Source organism: Anneissia japonica, unplaced genomic scaffold, assembly GCF_011630105.1.
Source record: "Anneissia japonica isolate Jap-2015-1 unplaced genomic scaffold, ASM1163010v1 scaffold2707_len876726_cov182, whole genome shotgun sequence".
Lineage (NCBI taxonomy): Eukaryota > Metazoa > Echinodermata > Crinoidea > Comatulida > Comatulidae > Anneissia > Anneissia japonica.
This window is the reverse complement of record NW_022723260.1, coordinates 78,629-84,343: the sequence shown is the minus strand read 5'-3', so window position 1 is coordinate 84,343 and position 5,715 is coordinate 78,629.

The window sequence follows — 5,715 nt, the reverse complement described above, 5'->3', positions numbered from 1 at the left end:
TAGGTATATGCATTACAGTGCTGTAGTACTAGTAATACTCTGAACTAGCTTTGTTTTAGTTACCATATGAGAGTTTCCTGTGTTAAAAACATGATTTACTATACTATACCTCTTTATAAAACATAACTTGTACTTTGTAATAAGAGAAATATGTATATATCGCTACTTGGAACAGTAACAACTCGAAAGTCCTATGCTACTGCACTGTAATGCATTGGCTTATTTTAATACACTACTAAGATAGGCTTTTCTTTTTTAATCTTGATTTCAGAGGTCAAAAAAATTTTTCAATTTTTTTTCAATCATATAGTGGTGTAGACTGGTCTTTTAAGAACAATTTCTTGGAAACACTTTTGGATACGACGCCCCGTTATGGAGTTATGATTTTTTAAATAACATGATGTCAGAAAATCAGCCCAAAAGCTTATCTTATTTCTGTTGGTTACGCACCGCTGATTCGCAATGTTTGTCATCACTTCAAGATGTCTACCGATTCGTGAAAAAGGCGTATTTCCTAGGCCTACTAAAAACGCTTTCTGGGAAAAGCACAAAGAGTAAGGAAAAGCGCGTTTTTCTTCATCTGATCAAATGAAACAGAATGACAGTTATTTTCAAATTAAGAGAAGAGCTGAGAATAGGCAGCTCTAAAATACTGGATGCCATAAGACCTGCCGAAATGGCAAAACATCTAATGAATGTAAAAATGAGCTAGTTATTAATATTAGGCATGTAATCGGCAGGTTCTTGATTACAAGGCTAGACCCAAGTTAATTACATGTAATGCCGAAATAATAATAATAATAATAATAATAATAATTATTATTATTATTATTATTATTATTATTATTATTATTATTATTATTATTATTATTACCTGTACGTTAAGGGGAACTTAGACAAAGGGGAAATATTAGACAAAGGGAAATAACACAAAAAAATATTCCCCTTGGGCTAGTTATTATTTATAGGCCTAGTAAATAGTATCTGTAGGTTCTTCATTTCAAGCCTTAGGCCAAGGTAATTATATGCTGAAATGATTATTAATATTATAATTATTATTACAGTATTATTATTATTATTAATTATTATTATTACCTGTACTTTAGGGGGAACTTAGACAATGGAGGAATTAGAGAACAATTAAAAAAACGACGTTAAGGGGAAATAACACAAAAGATAATCCCCTCAGGGCGATTATTATTTATAGGCCTAGTAAATAGTACAGTATCTGTAGGTTCTTCATTACAAGGTTTAGGCCAAGGGTAACATAATGCTGAAATTATTATTATTATTATTTAGCATTAATTACAATGATAGTTTGGACAAGTTCAATAACGCCGAAATGGTCGTATATTATTTATTTAATAATATTTCTCTTATGCGCTCTATTTTTCATTTCATGCTTCAATTTTGTCCCATCCCCCCCCCCCAAATTTCAGTCCATGTCAGTATGTGAAGCGTGACACGTGTCAGCCTGACCCTAGGCCTAGTTTAAGGAGGGGCCTAGGTAAGACCTCAACCTGTAGTTAGGCCTATTTATCCTCTTTCTCTCTAGCCTTTGGTATAACTGTACCTATCTACACTGTTTAACAGGAGGTGCTAGCTGTTGTTGTTTAATAACATCCAAGAAGGTCACAGTTAGTTACACAGTGGCGTACATCACACAAGTCCGTGAAATTTCATAGGCCTACCGTAGGTAAACATAGAAAGAGCAATAATAGTAAAACTCGAGCGTCACGACATTGCGAAGTGTCTGCTCTTGTTCCTCGTATCGTACTCACTCGAGTCAATCCGAGATGGCCCGAGTGAAGTTTCATGCAAATGTTTCGTACGGGAAAAAAAATCGCGTCCGGGAGAATGTACTACCGACTACACTATACTGAGTTTTAAATTAAGATACTGATACTCGGGCTGATACTCTACTGCTGAGACTGATCAGGGAGTTGGTTATAACAACTGCAGCGGTTTCGCTTTTGCTGCTCAACTATACTATGTCTGTGCAATTACATATTTTGTTTTTGTAATGTGTTATACATGGCCGGCGGAACGGGGGGAGGGGCGCCCCACCCCACTTTGTGGCAGAAAATATATAATGTCTATGGGGATTCTTGTATGATCGGAAAGAAATGCAATAAAAGAAAGAGGGAAGAAGGAGGAGAGGGAGGGGAAAGAGAGGTTTATGCAGTCCCCGACCGAGTTATTTCTAGCAATTCACATTGGCGGATTTTTTTTTTTGATTTTTTTTTTTTGGTGTGGTGCGGGTCCCTTCCTCTTTGTGGTTTAACGGTTCATGGAAAGAAGGATAGGGGCCTATGTATGCGATGTACCTGAAGTTTACCTGATCGCTTTCAAGAGAGGGAAAACCTTAAAATTTCAAGAATTTAAAGTCATTAAAAGACAGCTCAGAAGTCGGGAAAGCTAATTTCCTGCCATCTAGGGATCGATTTTTCCTCTTTGTGGTTCATCGGTTCATGAAAAGAAGAATATGTATGCGGCTCAATTTTTGTATGTACATAGGGCCTATATACACACGTAAATAGGCCTACTTACTGTAATAAGAGTGAGAAAGTTTGGTTTAACCATGAAACTATTAATAATGTCCATGGTTTAACTGACCATTTTCAAGAGGGGAAAACCTTGAATTTTGAAGAACTCATTAAAAACACCTCAGAAGTCTGGAAAGCTCATTTCCCGCCATCTAGGCATAGTTACCAACCAGAGAGATTTGAAATGCGTGACTACACCGTTTGCGGAGGGGTGGGGGGGGGGGGGGCCCCTTNAATAGATTTCAGAAAGTGTAGGTACGGTAATTGAGTTTCAATGTAATGTTTAATTTGAGCACCCGAACTATGTACACAAATATTTTACTGGGCAAATAGAAGAATTTATTAGATTATCACTTCAGCCCGCGTCAAAAATTCGGGAAATATTGATGCGGGAATTGAAAAAACAATTTGTTTTGCCGCATCAATTATTTTAACAGCATAAAAATAACAATACAATTTTGTAACTTCAAATACATTTTCTTTAAAAAACTTTAAAATTAAACCAGTTTTTATACAATATTTACTATTACAGACCAAATATAAACAGTCTCTCCCTCATCGACAAAGACAAAAGCGAAATAATGTATTGTTAGCAGGAATTTCCTCCTGTACCTACAAGTGGATGTTAATTCATTTCTGCAGTTGAGAGAACTTAACTCAGGATGACAAATAATTAGAAACTTCTCATGTAGGCATCGATAGCATCGTTTTATTAGAATACGGTCTACATTGTTTTATAATTTTCCATTTCATGGTATATTGCGTCTTAGTGTCTTTTAATGTCCAAATGTATTTACTTAGTTTAGTATTATTTCTGTCTTAGCATTACGGAATGAGTTAGTATGGTTTCTATATTTAGTTTTAAACGTATTTTCAGTAAGACCGATGTAAGTTTCTTCATTCTTGTTGTCTTGTTACTGTAGCTTGATAGACAATTCCCTTCAGTGAGGCATTTGCCGGACAGTGGGCATTCGTTCCCTTGGCAGCAGTTACACTTGTATTATTGATTACAGGGTTACTTTTTGTTGTTGTTTAGATAATATAGATTTATTGTATGCATTTATGTGGTTCCTTTGTTGATGCAACAAAGCAACCACCCACCGTCAAAAATTCGTAACATACCAGAAGCCATCAATAGAAGACTATCCAATATTTCGTCTGATAAGGAATCGTTCGATACAGCTGTCCCCATGTATCAAGAGGCCCTCCAGAAAAGCGGCTACGACTACAAATTGAATTTTTATTGTTCAATATACTGTAATAAAACTTCAAATATCACAATATCCAAAAAATAAATGATAATCACAATTTCCAAAAAAAATGATTGAGCAAAGTAAACATTGTGTTTTAAAGGCCAAATGTGCTAAATAGGCCTATATTATAGTACAATATTTTACTTTTCCATTAATCTAAAATTATGATACTGTAATTCCTATCTCTGTTTCCCATAACCTCACAATTATGATATGTAATACCTATCTGTGTATCGTTACAATGCAAACCGTACATGTTTCATATACAGTTATAATATCAGCTCCAAAAAAATAAATATATATTTTTTGTTTTGCTAATCTTTAATTCATTACTGCCTCTTCTTTTTAAAGTGTATCGCTTTTGTCGTTGTTGTCTACTTACCTCCCATACCATCCTTTATTTCAGGAAGGTTTTTGAGGGGTAATTATTCGAGGAAGTGTTATTTAAATGTTTGTGTATACAATTGCAATACTAAATAAATCACCCTTCATTGGAAATAGCCTACACAGTATGACACCAAAGCACACAGATCCGGGTTTATAACACTGAAGAAAAAATAGTATTAAAAATGGTTTAGTTTGCATTTTTGAAATTGAACATTTGGGAGCTTATCCAGGTGGGCGCTTATTCAAAATTTAATATTTGAAGTGGGCGCTAATTCGAAATTTAGCATTTGGCATAATTTAGCATAATTTCCCCATCAGCCTCGGCATAATTTAATTTGCATCACTGGTCACACTGGGGTAATTACGGGTTAATGTTAATGCTTGAAAAGACTTAAAGATTTAATTATTAGACAATGTATTGAAACTTCTCCAATATAAGAATTATCAGTCAATACAGTAAATCAATCAATCGTTATATTTTATAGAGAGACAAACATTATAATATTGAAGGCCTGCGACTTTTGGCTTGACAATACAAAAATAAAGACGGTTAAATAACTAAATTGTTTTGATAAAGTGTCACTTCGAAACCTCGAATTATGTCTCACTGAATACGATACTATGATAGGGAAATCAAAATAAAAAAAACATCGGTTTTTATTGTCGTGAGACCTGAGGCCTTCTCAAAATGTTTTTATGAATATGGGCCCCACGTAAAAGCAATTACAGTAGTATTTAATTTTTTAAGATCATCAACACAACAATCTTACTATCATTTGACGATGGTTAATATTTTGATAAAAGATGTTAATTCTCTTATAATGCAGGTTATTAGTAGAAGAGCCTTGTCCACTGCGAGCAAACTTAGTCAACACTCTGTATTACACTGCTGGGTAGTAATAACTGGAGTTCGGGCCTCTCCGGAGCCGCTTTAGGCTGGAGGCCCTGGGCTTTTACCCCGAGAGCTCACGGGCGTTACGCAAAATAATGCCCTATTAGTATTAGCGACTCCGTCATCCACGTCACCATTTTGCTATTGAAGTTGCATGTTGTATCTCGAGGACTCATGCCAGCAAATATTGAATACTGAAAGAAGTCCATAAAAGTTTCAATATAATAATACGACTCTTATTAATTTTAAATGATGACTAATGCATGTATTCTCAAGTAAAAGGGGGAAACGCAGATCCTGAATTCATATTCAATAACTTAGGAAAAATTTCTGGCTGAAGGATAGATCCCCATACCCCCAGGGGCGAGATTTTGAAAAGCCTCAAGCCTGCAAATTTGAATTAACTTGGAATCTATGCACTGAATGGAAAGATCCCATTATATTTTACTGACGTTCCGGAATGGGTTGTGGGCGTGGAAAGACCTTACACTAGATCTCAATATTGATTAACTGATCTGAATGTAACTTAACATTTTTTAAGTGGACATTAACCTTGTAAAATTACTGCTGAAGGTTTCCAACCACAAGTCATTGCTATCACCAGTGGCGTATCTAGAAGTCTTGAAATATGGTGATT